General features: G+C 46.1%; 1 protein-coding gene across 1 annotated transcript in view; it reads right to left on the reverse strand.

Annotated features, from left to right (window-relative positions):
* LOC115463683 (alpha-1,4-N-acetylglucosaminyltransferase-like) overlaps positions 1-16,955 on the reverse strand; it is an 84,848-nt gene extending 67,893 nt beyond the window's left edge. The window contains 1 exon segment of the mRNA XM_030194403.1: positions 16,919-16,955. The gene's annotated coding sequence lies outside the window, so the exon portion shown is untranslated.
* Positions 16,956-17,204: the final 249 nt, after the last annotated feature.

Below are 17,204 nucleotides of genomic sequence, written 5' to 3' on the forward strand. Positions count from 1 at the left end.
CTTCTGACCTGTGTTTTTAGTTCTTTCAGTTCTACGTTTAACCATGGTATTGAGTTTTTTCTATGAGAGGTTCTGGTTTGAAGTGGTGCTATATTGTCTAGTATTGTTCTGCATCTGTTATCCCAATCTTGGAAAACTTGGGTTGAGTCTGTAGGTATTGTCCATTCGTCAGCGTAAAATTGTTGCCAGAATGTTAGTGGGTCTATTTTGCCTCTCGTAGTATATGTTTGTTGTTTTTGTTTTTGTTGTGTCTTTTTTGTTCTCCAGCGGAGGGTAAGATTTGCACTGTAGTGGTCGGACCATGGCCTGGCTGTCCATTTTGTGTCTATTAGTGTGTTATTTGGTTCTGGTGAGAATTTGTGGGTGATGATGTCTAGTGTATATCCTTTGTTATGGGTGGTTTGTATGTTTGGCCAGTGGAGCTCCCACAGTTGCAGGAATTCTTTGCATTCATGTACATTGCTTGAGTTAGTATCTTCAAGGTGAAGATTGATGTCTCCTACTATGAGAAGGTTCTGAGTGGAAACACAAGTGTTCAATATAAAGTCCAGAAAGTGCGTTTGTGAGTCTTGCCAATTGCCCGGGGGTCTGTAGAATATGATTAGGTTTAGGTGATCACTTAGGTTGGAGCGGTTGATTCTGACTGAGGCTATTTCGAGTTGGGGAAGAATAGATTCTGATGTTGTTGTGACTGTGAATTGAGATTTATAGATTATTGCTATTCCTCCTCCTCTTTTTCCTTCTCTTGTCCAGTGGGTAATTTTGTATCCTGGAGGACAGAGCTCTAGTATTATTGGATCTTTGGGGTCATGGATCCAAGTTTCGCTGATGAGTAGGAAGTCGAGATGGTCATTTGTGATCCAGTCGGTTAGTATCATGGTTTTATTGACTGTCGATCTGGCATTGATGTATCCAATTTGTATTTGGTGGTGGTGGTGTTCAGTTGAGTTTGCGGTGGTGTTAATTTTTATCAGTTGTCTGTCTTCTTGATGTGTAAGTTTGTTATGTCATTAGTCATAAAAAAAACTCCACTTTGAAAATATAACAAAATGACAAATTTTTTTTAAAGATACAGGATATAGCATGAGCCTTAGAAAGCATGTAAAAAAATGTTGCCAATCAGTGCACATAAGTAATGCCACACTGGGAAAAGACCAAGGGTTCATCGAGCCCAGCATCCTGTCCCTGACAGCGACCAATCCAGGCCAAGGGCACCTGGCAAGCTTCCCAAACGTACAAACATTCTATACATGTTATTTCTGGAATTGTGGATTTTCCCAAGTCCATTTAGTAGTGGTTTATGGACTTGTCCTTTAGGAAACTGTCTAACCCAGTACTTATTTTGGAAGATATCATCTGTCCTTACTCTTGACCAAGGTTCATTCCAAAAATCCTGTCAGGGGTTCCCCATTTCACCATTATAGGCTGTGTCAGGGGAAAAGGCTCACAAAGATCAAAACATGTGAAATTCCCACATATATCTAGTAATGTTAAGAATGCCTTATGTTATATCACTATCATGTATTACATTACCATGTAACCCAAAATACTTCTGTAACACCAAACGTCAATTCTCCTCTCATTTGCACTATCCATGATGTATTGTAAGCCACATTGAGCCTGCAAAGAGGTGGGATAATGTGGGATGCAAATGTAATAAATAATAAAATAATAATAATAATAAACATTATCCAAGATAGCAAGAACATAGTAATCACACAAAACTTTCCACTCATGGCACTCTCAACATGGCCTTTTCCCCTGACATAGCCTATAATGGTGATCATGGGGAAGACCTTGATTGAGGTGGGGTACCGTCATGAGGTAATTTTGATTTGGTACCTTCCCAAATGTTAACCTCAATAGTATGTGAAAACAAGATAATATTTGTTGGTAAATCTAAAGGCAATCATGAATATCCATGCATTGCATTATCACAGGTGTGACCAGTTCCACTAAAACATCTTTTAAAAATAATTGATCTACAGTAATTTGTGATATATAAAAGGAAAAGTATACTGGAAAGTATTGATTTCTTAAGCTAAAATACTAGAATTCTGTTGTACATTAATATGTGCATAACATGGATAATCTATCTAATCTATATCTTCTGCTCTATCTATTATCAACAATTCAGCTTATGAAGTTTGAATTATAAACGAAGGGGAAAACGTCTAATAGATGTGAAGCCCCATTTTGCCTAGAGCTGCTAAGTGGTAAATAGAGCATCTAGCTTCCAGCGTTCACAATGTCCTGGGTATTTTACTAAAAGCTTATGTTTTGTAAAATATGTATAAAGATGTGCAGGAGAAAAAGTGTAGGATACAACATGTTCAGTGAGAGTAGCTATTGCAATAAAAAAACACGCACAAAAAGCGTGTTTTTCCCAGGTAAGTGCTGATTTTTGCAAGGCTTAATTTCTTTCCTTTTCTATTGAAGATTATAACTTATCTCCCTTTCTTTCTTTCTTTCTCCTTTAAATTTACATTTGTTATGAGCTGATTATTTTTGTGTTATTTTAATGTGAACTACACAGTGCTCTAACAAACAAATTTGAACCTTTGAAACTGGAAACTGGAAATGTCAGCAGAAGGCTTCTAAAGTTGACCTCCAATGTCTTTTTGATCTGAAGTTTTAGTATAAACATTGTGATAAAGTCACATCCAGGATAGTTGGGTTAAGGCAGTTTCAGTCTGAAATACAAGTCCCAGAAGGCATTGCAGGCAAGGAGTCAGTGGGTGAGATGAGGAACCTGGACTGGACTCCTAGCTGCAATGGGGGAAGACATGGGTGTAAGCTGGCAGGACGTGTAGATGGGCTGCCACTAGGGGGACAGAGAGATAGGAAACCCTGCCTGCAGAAGCTCAGCATTAGTCTAATGCTTAACTCAGCTGGTATGGGTGTGGGGGAAGCTAATGGAAGGAGAAAGATTGGTTGTGAGAGCAGAAGCCAGGGATTGATTAGGCAGAGGGGAAGAAGTCTCAGGAGTTCAGAAGGGAGAGAAGCAGTTGCAGGCTGAAAACCCTTGGGTAAGAGAGGTCCCTAAAGTATTGAATCTACCAGTGAAGCTGATGCAGGGTGAAATCCCTTGGGTATGAGAAGTCCCTAAAGTACTGAACCTATTATGAAGGAAAAGGGAGTAGGAGGTAGAAACTTCTGCTTTGTGGTTTAACTGTGGTGATGAACTGAATGAACTGCTTTTTATTTAGAGTTGAACTACTGTTACTGTGCCCTGGATAAAGAGCCCAGACTGGTGCTGACTGTGAGCAGCGGGGCCCTGTGCTGACCAATTTGGTGGGGCCTCATTCTAGCCCTGCCCCGCCCTAGCCCCGCCCCGCCCTAGCCCCAGCTGCACCCCATTGATTATTAAATTTTTAGAACATTTTTTATTTATGAAATTTCAAATAAAGACAAATGAAGCTAAATTTGTACAGAAAAACTGATTGAAATAATAAGCACAATGCTATCATGAAATCCCCCCCTCCCCAGAAATTATTCAGTTCAAGTCCACTACAATTAGTAGTTCCAATTCTCATAACCCGGGGGGGGGGGGGGGGGGTCAGAGGTGCGGACACACAATCTCTCCACTGCAAAACACTATACACAAACTTGTGCAAAAACACACTCATAACCTTACCAAACCATAACAGCACTAATTCCAAGGACATGATGAGCTACAACCTTATGCGTGGAAAGGCAGAACTGTAATTACACCAGGTTCTAAAACACTGTTACACTACCTCATGAAAAAAAACAAAAAAACACCAAAAAGGGCTGAAAATACTACACGCTAGCAGGATACTGCACCTTGATCACACATGAAAAACACATGACACAACAGATATGAAGGCAAAATACTGAACTGGAAAGTTACCTCAAGAAGTCAGACTCAGCCTGCAGCAATACTAGAAAAATTGAAACTTACATGCAAAATATCATAGATGCACATTTCCAAAAGCTGACATATTCCAATTAATAAATTCTGAATAAAATACTTTTTTCTACCTTTGTTGTCTGATCATTTAGTTTTTCTATTCGCTTTGGTCCCAGTGTCTTCTGTTTTATGCAGTGTCTTCTTTCCATTTGATATTTTTTCTCTCGCCATGTCCACCATCCTCCTGTGTCCTGTCTACCATCTGTAGCCCTGTCCCTATCCTTTCTTCAGTTTCAGCATCTGCCTTCAAAGTGTTCCGATCCAGCCCTTAAATTCTGCAATTTCTCCTCCATCCATGTGCATCTACTTTCCTCCCCTCCCCTACATCCATGTCCAGCATTTCTCCTCTCTCCCTTCCCCTCCATCCATGTGCATCTCCTTCCTTTGTCTTTCCTTCCCTCCATTCCATATCCAGCAATTCTCCTCTCTCCCCTGCCCTCCCCTCCTCTCCCTGTGCCCTGCCCTCCCATCCATGTCCAGCAATTTTCCTCTCTCCCTGGGCCCTGCCCTGCCCTCCCATCCCATCCATGTCCATCGATGCTCCTCTCTCCCCTTCCCTCCTCCATCTATCCAAATCCAGCAATTCTCCTCCCTCCCCTCCATGTCCAGCAATTAATCCTCTCTCCCTGGGCCCTGACCTCCCATCCATGTCCATCGATCAATGCTCTCCTCTCTCCCCATCCCTCCCACTCCCATGTCCACCTGCCTGCCCTCTTCTCTTCAAATCTTCAAGTATTTAAATTTACCTCCGTTGCAGGCAGCTTGGCAGCGTCAGTGAAAACGCTGTCTGACGTCCCAACAGCCTTCCCTTCGCTCGTTTGTTCCCTCAGTGCCCCGCCTTCTTCTGACGTCATTTCCTTGGGGGGGTCGGGACACTGAGAGGGAATGAACGAGCGAAGGGAAGGCTGGTGGGACATCACTGCGTTTTCACGGACGCTGCCAAGCTGCCTGCAACGAAGCGGAGGTAAATTTAAATAGCGCCGGCCGGGAATCGGGAGCGAAGGAGCCTGACTGAGGCGCGCCGCGTGGGGCCCCCTTAAGCGCGAGACCCTATGCGGCCGCCTCAATCGCCTCAGCTTAAGACCGGCCCTGACTGTGAGCCTGTTTTGAATCCTGATATATGCTGATAGCCTGCTGCTTAAAGGGGACTATTTGCCGCACACTTTCAGGTGGCTTACAGGTGCTTAAGATTGAAGGTGAATGCTGCTGTTGGAACTGTGTGTCAGGTCTACTGGAGACCTGCATGGAATAAAGTCCTTAAGACTGAAGTTGCTGGTGGACACTTATTTCTTGACTGTACCGAGAGCCCGTGGCTGGAGGAGATTGTTATATCCTTGGCTGAACCTAGAGGTCCCTGGTTACAACATGAAAAACTTTACCTTTTCGTTCACTCATTGTTATTGCAGTTTTATAGAGCATTACAATATAATATAATAACAATGTACTCCTTTTACAAAGCCGTGCTAGCGATTCCTGCACGGCAAATGTGATGAAGCCTATTCAATTCCTATGGTCAGGGCCGGTCTTAGCAAGTGCGGGGCCCTGTGCAGACCAATTTGGTAGGGCCCCATCCTAGTCCACCCCCTGCCCTAGCACCTACCCCTCCCCCACCTCATTGATAAGATTATTCAATTTTTAGAAAATAATATGCTGAACATCAAGTGCCACTCAGTAGGACGAGCCCGTCACTTTACTATGGCTTGAAATATTGACCTCTTATTTGCTGAAGGACATAAGGAAGGCAGGGTTAGTTCTAATTTTTAACTAAACAGAAAATTTGATATAGTAGTCAATGTAAAATTAAATGTTTACCCAGCAGCATAAAAGCAAAAATAATATAGATATCAAACATATAAATGGCAAGAGGCATACTCACTCGCAAATGTGCAGTAGAGACCCTCTCTGTCCCACCCCCGCGTCAATACGTGATAACGGGGGCATGACAGAGAGGGAACCTGCGCACCTGGGAGTGAGGGAACTGCCGTTGCCACTGCTCCCCCCCCCAGGGTTGCCGCTACTGCTCCCCCCACTCACCCGGAGTCGCCGCAACCACCCACCCTCCACCCGGCCCGGGTACCCGGCTTCACTATTCAAACCGCCGGAACGCAGCACACAGCTCATCTGAGCTGCCGTTGGCCTTCCTTACCTGCCTTTGTCCCGCCCTCGCCGACGTTATGTCACACGAGGGCGGAACACACGCAGAGAAGAATGAAGGAAGGCCGACGGCAGCTCAGATGAGCTGTGTGCTGCGTTCCGGCGGTTTGAATAGTGAAGCCAGCTACCCGGCCCGGGTGGAGGGGTGGTAGAGGGAACTCCGGGGGGGGAGGGGCGGCGGCGACCTATCCGGGGGGGGGGCCTTTGAAACCCCCCCTTCCTTTACTAGCCCATTTTTAAGGGCTCAACGGCTAGTATGCAATAAAATAAAAATGAAATGAAAAGATATACAATAAAATAAAGTGATGTGCAAAATATAATGTACAATATAAAAACATATAGACCACCAAGGTATTAAAATTGTTTTAAAATATATATACCACAACTCTCTGACTCAAGAAGACTCCGACTCTGTCTGTCACTCTGTCTCTGACTGGCTGTGGCTGGAAGCTCAAGCTGGAACTGGAACTCTCAACTCTTTCTGCCCGTCCCGCGCGGCCCGCCCTTGCAGAAGGAAGTTGTTGCGGGGGTGGGCCGCATCATCAGTGGCAGACCAGGACTGTCTGTCACTCAGGAGGACTGAGCAGGACGGATTTACTGCTCTGCTGTAGACAGTCTGCGGCGCTCACGCACGCAGCACGCGTCGCAACCATCACACCATGCGGCCCGGGGGGGGTCAGAGGTGCGGACTCACTCAGGAGGAGAGGTTTGGTCCGGAGCAGCGACTGGATGAGCAGGGCCAGGGAGCGCTGCAGTCCGGCTGCTGCAAGTCTCTGGCATGCAGCCAGCTCACGTGCAGCAGAGCAGTCTGGCTGGGTCTGGGTTGTGGGTGGTTGGCAGCGGACTGTGAGCACCGGTGTGGGAGCGGGATGGAGCAGAGGAGCAGTGGCGTAGCCAGAAGGCAATTTTTGGGTGGGCCAACAGGTTGGATGGATGGGCACTAGAGAAACACCTGCCACCTGATATGCCCTGCCCAAGCCCCTACTCCTACCGCACACCTACCCCACTCCTAATAACTTCAAAGGGAGTAGCAGTGCTGGCCTCAGTGGCTGCAGGGCACATTGAGAACTAGGGGAAATATAAGAGGGTGCACTCTTCATCCTCCACTGAGCCACAGTCCACCAACACACATATGCTTCCCTTAAATATGCCCTAAATATTACAGTGGGGCCCTAAAACATCAATACATCAAGAAAACTGAACAAGCCAAAGTATTATAGAATACTACATAGAAAATTGATGCTAACAGAATACTTCGGTCACACACACAGAACACAAATGCCAAATACAGAATAAGTGACCACAAACCATAAACAAATTAAACCAAAATCCCAAGAGGCCAGACCTTGCATTTAGCACAGCACAGAGAAATGCAAAGAGATGCATTTTCTCCTATACTGTGCAAAATATGAGAGCACATGCAAGAGACAGCGTTAGGGGAGGCACAACTAGGACAACTGTGTTTGGCCCCCTAGACAAAGAGAACCCCAGGCCAGCTGGAAGCTGAAGAAGGTGCAGCCTGTTAGTAAGCTTTGGGGTCCCCTCCTAAATATCTGCCTTTGGCCCCAGTCATATCTAACACCAGCTGTGGCAGGATGTACATTTCAAATCTGACATATTCTAGTCACAAAATAGAAAAATAAAAATTCTTTTTTTCTACCTTTTGTTGTCTGCTCATTTTATTTTTCAAGTCATGTTGGTCCCAGTATCTGGTTTCTACATCCTTCTGTCTTCTCTTAAGTCACTCACCAAGGTCTCATGTCCATTTGATATTTCTACTCTCTCTCCATGTCCACTATCCATCTTTTTCCATCTCTGTACCTCTATCTTCCTTCATGTTTAGTATCTCCTTTTCTCTGTGTCCCTATATTTCTCTGTACATCTTCTCCCCTCTCTTTGTCCCCAGTGCCAATATATCTCTACCCTCTCTGACCCTACCCCATCCAGCTTTTCTCTTTCTCACTCCCTCCCTCCCCCTCCCAGCATCTGGTTTGGTTGCTTGATTCCCTGCCTGCCCACCCCACCCTCCCTCATGCTTTAGGTTTAATATTTGTTCCAAATTCCTTCATCTCCTTGGTCTGGTATCTATGTTACCCTTCCCTCCCTCCTTGTGCTGTACCAGCAGTTCTCTCCTTTCCCTCCAGTTCTCCTCCCCCTCTTCCTCCCATGTCCAGCAGCTCTCTCCCTTCCATCCAGATCCCCTCCTCCTCTTCCTCCCACATCCAGCAGCTTTTTCTCTCAAGCCCCCTCCTCCTCCTCCCACATCCAGCAGGTCTCGCCCTACCACCCAGATTCCCTCCTCCTCTTCCTCCAGCAGCTCCCTCCCTTCCATCATCCCCTCCTCTTCTTCCTCCCATGTCCAGCAGCTCTCTCCCTTCCCTCCAATCCCTTCCTCCTCTTCCTCCCTTGTCCAGAAGCTCTCCAGCCCCTTCCTCCTCTCCCTCCCATGTCCAGCAGCTCTCTCCCTTCCATCCAGTCCCCTCCTCCTCTTCCTCCCATGTCCAGCAGCCCTCCAGTCCCTTATTCCTCCCTTGTCCAGCAGCTCTCCAGCCCCTTCCTCCTCTTCCTCCCATGTCCAGCAACTCTCTCCCTTCTATCCAGATCCCCTCCTCCTTTTTCTCCGACCTCCAGCAGCTCTCTCCCTTCCCAGTTCCCTCTAATCCCCTTCCTCCCACAAGTCCGACTCTGGCAAAACTATCCCCTCCCTTCTCTCCAGCCCCCTCCCCCCAAAGTCCAGCACTTACTTTTTAGTTCTGTCTTCCAGGCCCGCCCATCCAACATCCTTCATCGCTGTCGCTGCCTTTTCTCCCGCGGCTCCGGGTACGACCGTCCGGAAGGTAGCGATCAGCGTTGCCTGCCAGTGCCTGCCCTGAATTTGTGCTTCTCCCCATGCTCCACCCCGCTCTTTTTTTCACTCGTCGTGCAGCGCTGCCATTCACACAGGCAGCTCCGCTCCCCTCTGCCACGTCCATCCAGCCCTACTAAACAGGAAGTGCATCAGAGAGGGCCGGATGAACGCAGCAAAGGGGAGCGGAGCTGCCTGTGTGAATGGCAGCGCTGCGTGACGAGTGAAAAAAAGAGCGGGGCGTAGCCTGGGGAGAAGCACAATTTCAGGGCAGGCACTGGCAGGCAACGCTGATCGCTGCCTCCCGGACTGCCGTAACCGGAGCTGCGGGAGAAAAGGCAGCGACAGCAATGAAGGATGTTGGATGGGCGGGCCTGGAGGGAAAGTGGAGGCAGAGTTGAGGCGCGCCGCACGGGGCCCCCTTAAGCGCAAGGCCCTATGTGGCCACCTCGGCCTAAGACTGGCCCTGCCTATGGTTTTCATTGTATAGAAGAGAGCGTTGTATGCTCAAAGTCCCTGGTTACTTCTCCCCACCCCGAGATCTATAGATTGCACTTTATCTTGTGTTCTGCCTTTTTCTGTTAAAGCCTCTAAAATAGGACATATTATACATAAGAACTGGCACGTCCTAAGAACTCATCCGGTGTTTGCTGAGCATCCAAAAATAGCCTATTCCCGCATGTCTAATCTAGGGGGAGTTGTTACATAAACCTAGAGATAATGGTAACAACCAGGGGCAACATTCACCATGTGGGAAGTGCGCATTTTGTACATTTTCCATGTCCACTCAATGGGTTTGGATCCCTGGTACCACCAAGAAATATTATTTGCGCAGCATTACTGATTGCACCAGTGTAGGTGTAGTTTATTGTATAGTGTGCCCATGTCAAATGTACTATATAGGGCACCCGAAACACCAGTTAAAAAAACGTCTGGCTGAGCATGCTAGTAATATTAGAATTGGTAAACAAGAGGCTTCTTTGGTCAGCCACTGGATAGCACATGCTCATGAAGTAGCTGATTTAAAATGCATGGTGCTTAGACAGATCACTCCATGCAGAGGAGGGGGTGATGTCACAGCACAGCTGCTGTATATTGAACAGAGATTTATCTTAGAGTGGGATACGGTGGCTCCCAGGGGTCTGAACCTGGAGGTAGAATGGACATGATAGGTTTTGCCCCCCAGGTGAAAATGATTTAGTGAAATTTGATATAAGGAAGCAGTGTGATTTCCTGCTTTAGTCATTTAAGTTGCTGAGACGCTCACAGAGGGTCCTGTGCTGGACTCATGATTCCTAAGGTAGGCTGCCTTAAAATTTAAAGGTTAAAGATTTCATTATTGAATTTGATCTACATTGAATAAGTTTGTATAGGGGGGTTAAAAGAGATAGATAGGAATGAAAGTAGGGAAATGTTATAGATAAACTATGTACTGTTTTTGGTATAGGGAAATATTCCTCCTGAAGAAGGAGTGTTCGAAATGCGGTCTCCCATTGATGAACAAAAGAGAGAAGATGTGAAGAGTTATAAGGTGCTTAAAGTCTGGAAACAGTATGTAAATTCCAGGAAGCCCTTGACACACTGCACTGATTCACTCTGCTGAACTAACACTACTCCAAGAAGAGTGCTGGAGAGACTTTGTTGTGAACATTGTGCTCCTGCTTGATGTGATTTAGAAGATTTTTATGATTTACAAGGACTATAATTTGAACCTTTAAGGACAATATCTAAGACACAAGTGGAAGATTTGAAACTGAGGAAACAACAATTGGGGAGCATGTACACAGATTGTGGATATATAGAAATGTGTCCACACAAGGTTTATGTGAATGGGTGGTGAAGTGAAGGGTGTGACTGGGCAAGTTCCGGAACTTACACAGTATAAGTGGTTTTATGTGATATATGTATTGTAATAAAAAGAAATTAAATATTTTAAAGGAAGAACGTTTTTTGTGATATAGTTTCATCGTATTTGCCATGCCGGAATCGCTATTTCAGCTTTGTAAAAGGAGCACAAAGGAAGCAAATGAAGTCACTGAGGGGCCCTTTTACTAAGGTGTATATGTACCTATGCGTGTCCAACGTGCGTCAAATGGTAATCCCATTTTTGGCACGTGGTGTTTACCTGGCGTTAATCGACAGTTTACGCGTGTTGAACCCTTACCACCTGGTTAGCATGTGAGACTTTACTGCTAAGTCAGTGGGTGGTGGTAAGGTCTCAGGCCGAAAATGGACGCGTGCTGGTTTTAATTTTGCCACCCGTCCATTTTCCAGCACAAAAATAAAATGCCTTTTTTCCAGGCGCACTGAGGAAATGGACCAGCGCACATCTAAAACACGTGCCTACACCAGCGCAAGCCACTTTTAGGCGTGCCTTAGTAAAAGGGCCCCTAAATAAGTAATACTAACCTTAATTGTAGTGGCAATGAAATCAGGGGGGGTCTAGATTCAATCACATGCATTAGCACAATTTAAACAATGTGATTTTGAATGCAATATCATACATTGGCTTTACAATCAAAAATCAACTAGACGGATGGATAGGTTACTCTCTAACTTCTTATGGAATTCCAAGTCACCCCGCATTTCCCTGGGTAAACTTAAATTATCTAAATAGCAGGGTGGTGTAAAATTTCCTGATCTTTTAAATTATCATAAAGCGTTTATTATACGTCAGGGTCTAGAATGGATTGTTCCCTCTACCGCAGAACCTCCGCCCAGATGGTTGCTGCTGGAGCAGACTTTACCTAGCCCTTTACTTCCTGCTTCTTTAGTAGGTATGCAACTTCCAAAGCGTATTGCCTCCAATCCCATCATCAATACCACTCACAAGTTATTGACTTCGTTTGACAAGCTCTTACCCATCCCCTGGTCATCTACTTTCAGCATGCTCGTCTGGAATAACCCTAAGTTCACAGTTGGTAAAAAGCAGGTTTCCTGGTCTCACTGGCAACAAATTGGTATATGGCAACTTGGTTGTTTTGTTGGTTTAAATACTCATACCTGGAAGTCGTTTTCAGCTATGCAGGCTGACTTCCCCTTATTGAACTCCCATTTCTATCAGTGGTTACAACATAGCTCCATGTTGAAAAAAAGTGACTTACAACTTAGCTCCATGTTGAAAAAAAGCGACTTACAACTTACCATGCTGCTTCATTCCCCTGACCTTGTTGATGTAGCCACACGTCTTCAGTCAACAAGACATGTTGCATCGCACGTTTATTCTTTCTTTTTACGTAAATCTTCCATTACATGTCTGGGCTTGCGTAGATGTTGGGAACAAGATATTCAGCAGCCCATTTCTGATAGCAGTTGGACGCAGCTCTGGCGCTCAGTGTTTCAGTGTTCCAGGTCTGCAGCCATCACGCAGTCCCTTTATTTTTTTATGCACCGGTCCTTATGGACGCTCCTCAGGTTGCATATCATTAATCCGTCCATTCCCAGTTTATGTTGGTCATGTCATGCTCAACAGGGCACTATCAGACACCTTGTTTTTGACTGTGTATGCCTTCAATCATTTTGGACTGATGTCTGGTTCACTTTAACAGATATATTTCATTTCCATGGTCCCATGCTGTATAAATATGTGTTGCTCAGAGACCAATGTTTTCGCTCTTCCTTAAGCCATAATGAATGTTTACTTGTTAATACTTTGCTCACTTTAGCCTTGAAAGTAGTTTTTGGGCACTGGAAGAGCCTGGGTCAAGTCACATATCAAGAATGGTGGAATTTGGTATTTCAGACTTATAAATATGATACCTTTCTGGCTAAAATGTCATGTCGCTATATCACTTATAAGGAGACGTGGTCTTTGTTATTGTCCTACTTTAGAGATGCTTGATGAGAAGTGTTTTTCTTTTTTCTTTTCTTCCTCTCCACTCTTTCTCTCTTCTGTCCTTTACATGATTTTTACAATTTGTATGCTGTTGTACTGTTACACTGAATTGACTTCTGTTATTCCCTTTTAAATTTAATAAAAATACTACAACCAGAAAAATCAACTACACTCTCAGCATGTTACCAATATTATTAAAATCAACAATTTATAAAAACAAATTGAATCAAAATTCCTAATACCCACCACTATAAATGGATACAACTTAAGCACTGCATAACTGCTACTACTGACATTACTAAACTTCCTACTGATCCTCCTAGTTATTGGCAAATTGGTAGAACTTTAATGTTATCTAAAGGAGCTGCCTCCAAATGGTACAAAATACTTCAACAAGCAAAATTCAAAGCACCTACTAAAATTATGGAATGCTGGGAACATGATTTAAATCTTCAACTCGACGAACAACTATGGAATAAATTTTGGTTTAGAACTACACATACTACTAGATCTGCATCTACATCGTAAACCATGTTTTACTTGGCACATAGAGCTCTCTGGACTCCAAGTAAAATTGCCAAACAAAAGACATCAGTTCCCAAAAACAACATGGAAAAATGCTGATCATGTAATAAAGATAAAGGAACTCTTAAACATAATATTTACTCCTGTACTTTTATACAAGAATATTGGAGATCAATATGGAACACCATCCAGCTTATTTTCGAAAGAGAAGGGCGGCCATCTTCCGACACAAATAGGGAGATGGCCGCGCTTCTCCCTATGCCGGCCAAATTGGCATAATCGAAAGCCAATTTTGGCCGGCTTCAACTGCTTTCCGTCGCGGGGCTGGCGAAAGTTTAAGGGGGCATGTTGGCAGGGTAGCTAAGGTGGGACGTGGGCGTGGTTAGCAGATGGCTGGCTCGGCTGATATTGGAAAAAAGATGGGCGTCCCTGGCGAGAATTTGGTCCGCTTTATCTGGTCCCTTTTTTTTTAGGTCCAAATCCCAAAAAAGTGCCCAAACTGCCCAGATGACCACCGGAGGGAATCGGGGATGACCTCCCATGACTCCCCCAGTGGTCACTAACCCCCTCCCACCCTCAAAAAAACCTTTAAAAACTTTTTTTGCCAGCCTCTATGCCAGCCTCAAATGCCATATTCCGGTCCATCGCAGCAGTATGCAGGTCCCTTGACCAGTTTTAGTGGCGGCAGTGGACTTCAGGCAGGCGGACCCAGGCCCATCCCCCCCTACCTGTTATACTTGTGGTGGAAAATGGGAGCCCTTCAAAACCCACCCGAAACCCACTGTACCCACATGTAGGTGCCCCCCTTCACCCCTTATGGTTATGGTAGTGGTGGATAGTTGTGGAGAGTGGGTTTGGGGGGTGGTTTGGGGGGCTCAGCACCCAAGGTAAGGGAGCTATGTACCTGGGAGCAATTTGTGAAGTCCACTGCAGTACCCCCTAGGGTGCCCGGTTGGTGTCTTGGCATGTCAGGGGGCCAGTCCACTATGAATCTTGGCCCCGCTCATGACCAAATGTCTTGGATTTAGTCGTATTTAAGATGACCGGCTTCGGTTTCCATTCTCGCCGAAAACCGAGGCCGGCCATCTCTAAGTGCGGTGATCTCAACATTTAGTTCGACCTAAATGTTAAGATTTGGCCGGCCCTGACCGTATTTTCGAAACAAAAGATGGCCGGCCATCTTTTTTGAAAATACGATCTGCCCCGCCCCTTCATGGCGCCATCCTCGGAGATGGCTGCCCTTAGACATGGCCAGCCCTGTTCGAAAATGCTCCTCCATATCATCTACATTGAAGATACCAGTGTCCTCATATAAAATAGCCATATTAGGATCATTAGCTATACATTGCCCACTGGATAAATATCAATCACAACTTTTGGATATACTTCTCCAAACAGCATTAAGAATACTTTTCTTCTGCTGGAAAGACTTATCCAAGGCAACCTACTTAACGTGCTGGAATTCAGTATGTATACTTGCCAAAAATGAATATGCAGCGGCTGAGAAGTATAATTCAATTACCAAATACAGGAAAATACGGTCTCCCCTTCAAGATCAAATATACAGTATTCTTATGTAGATATGTTCTCTTAACTATCTGTTCTCACGATATGTCTACCTAACCATCGTTACAAATCTGTAACCATAATAATTGATATCTTTATCTTGTATCAGATATGTATATTGTTTGATGCTCAGTTTATTGTTCATATTTGTATACTGGCTAACATTTTAGCCATTTGTGTTTTGCTCCATTGATAAAATTAAATAAAAATATTGGAACTAAAAAAAAATACATTGGCTTTACCTTAGATATAGCTTAATCAGTTCCCATATTTTTTGAACACACTTGAAAAAATGTACATCTACTATAATAAAACGCACCTCCAACGTTCTGAAGCTGACTCCGTGGCTTCAGGTTCATAAGTCTGTTATGGTGTCACATCTCTCTTTGCCCCGCCCTCGCATCAAAATGTATGACGTCGAGGGCGGGTAAGAAGAGCGCAGGAAGACTGACTGACGCTCCGTTCTCAAGGCAAGCTGACTCCGTTTCAAAGAATGCTGCCACTTCGACTGGGTGGCTGGAGGGGGGGGAAGGGCAGGGGACAGAGGAGAATCGCGGGGTGCCTGCAGAGGGGGGGCACGAGACACACGACAATCTCAGGGTGGCTGGAGGGGGGGCAGGGGAGACAGCATAATTGCTGGGTGGCTGGAGGGGGCAGGGGAGACAGGAGAATCGCTGCATGGCTCAAGGGGGGGTAGGGGATACAAGAGAATCGCTGGGTGGTTGGAGGGGGGCACGGGAGACAGGAAAATAGCTGGGTGGCTGGAAGGGGGGCAGGGCACAGAGCACAATCGCTGGGTGGCTGAAGGGGGGGCAGGGGACACAGTATAATCGCTGGGTGGCTGGAGGGCGGGCAGGGGAGAGAGCAGAATCACTGCATGGCTCGAGGGGGCAGGAGATACAGGACAATCGCTGGAGGGCTGGCAGGGGAGAAGAGAATAGCTGGGTGGCTGGGGGGGCAGCGCAGAGAACACAATCGCTGGGTGGCTGAAGGGGGGGCAGGGGCGAGACCATAATCGCTAGGTGGCTGGAGGGGGGGGGCAAGGGAGAGAGAACAATCACTGCATAGCTCCAGGGGGGCAGGGGATACAGGAGAATCGCTGGGTGGCTGGAGGGGGGGGGGCAGGGGAGACAGGAAAATAGCTGTGTAGCTCGAACAGGGGCAAGGCAGAGAGCACAATTGCTGGATGGCTGAAGGGGGGGGGCAGGGGATACAGCATAATCGCTGGGTGGCTGGAGGGGGGGCATGGGAGAGAGCAGAATCACTGCATGGCTCGAAGGGGGGCAAGGGATACAGGACAATCGCTGGGTGGCTGGAGGGCTGCCAGGGGAGAACAGAATAGCTGGGTGGCTGGAGGGGGGGCAGCGCAGGGAGCACAATTGCTGGGTGGCTGGAGGGGGACCAGGGGAGAGAGGAGAATCGCTGGGTGGCTGGAGGGAGCAGGGGACACAGGACAATCACACACACTCTCTCACTCACAGACACACTCGCACCCAGTCTCACTCTCTGTCACACAACAGGGGAGGGGATCGCAGAGAGGGGGAGGGGGTCCTAAGGCCTGAGAGGGGGGAGGGGATCCTGAGAGCAGAGGGGGGGGAGGAGGGGTGCTGAGACCACAGAGGGAGGGGGAGGTATCTCTGTCACACACACTCTCTCACAGTCACTGTCTTTCTCTCACTCTCATACAGTCTCTCACATTCACTATGTGTCACACAGTCACTCACACACTCGGTCTCACAGACAGTCTGTGTATCACACACATTGTCTCTCACACTCTGTGTCACACACACTTTCTGTCACACAGTGTATCTGTGTCTCTCACAGTCACTGTGTCTCGCATACGCAGTCGCACACACTCATTCTCACACACACACACTCTCTCTCACACACACACTCGCACCCAGACTCACTCTCGCACATTCACTCTCTCTCTCTCACAACGTCACTCTCACACACACTCTCTCAAACATACACACTCCGAGGAAAACCTTGCTAGCGCCCATTTCATTTCTGTCAGAAACGGGCCTTATTTACTAGTATTTTATAAAAATCATCTTACCTTATTGGTGCAAAGTGCACTGCAGTCTCATTCAAAGTCCTCTTCTTTATCCTTTCACTGTTTCGCAAACACTGGAATTAGTCTGAGTCTTGGATGTATTTTCAACCTGCCCTACCAGTTTGTCCAGTTCCTCCCCTACCAGTTTGTCAGTTCCTCCTCTATTATAATGAGGAGATGTTCCCTAACAAGCAGATGTAATAAACAATTTTGTAATAAGGAAAGTCCCTCTGGAATGGATTAACCCCCAGATTCTATACAGTGTGACTAAAGTTGCACTTGCAAATCT

The sequence above is a fragment of the Microcaecilia unicolor genome, chromosome 2, assembly GCF_901765095.1.
Source record: "Microcaecilia unicolor chromosome 2, aMicUni1.1, whole genome shotgun sequence".
Classification (NCBI taxonomy): Eukaryota; Metazoa; Chordata; class Amphibia; order Gymnophiona; family Siphonopidae; genus Microcaecilia; species Microcaecilia unicolor.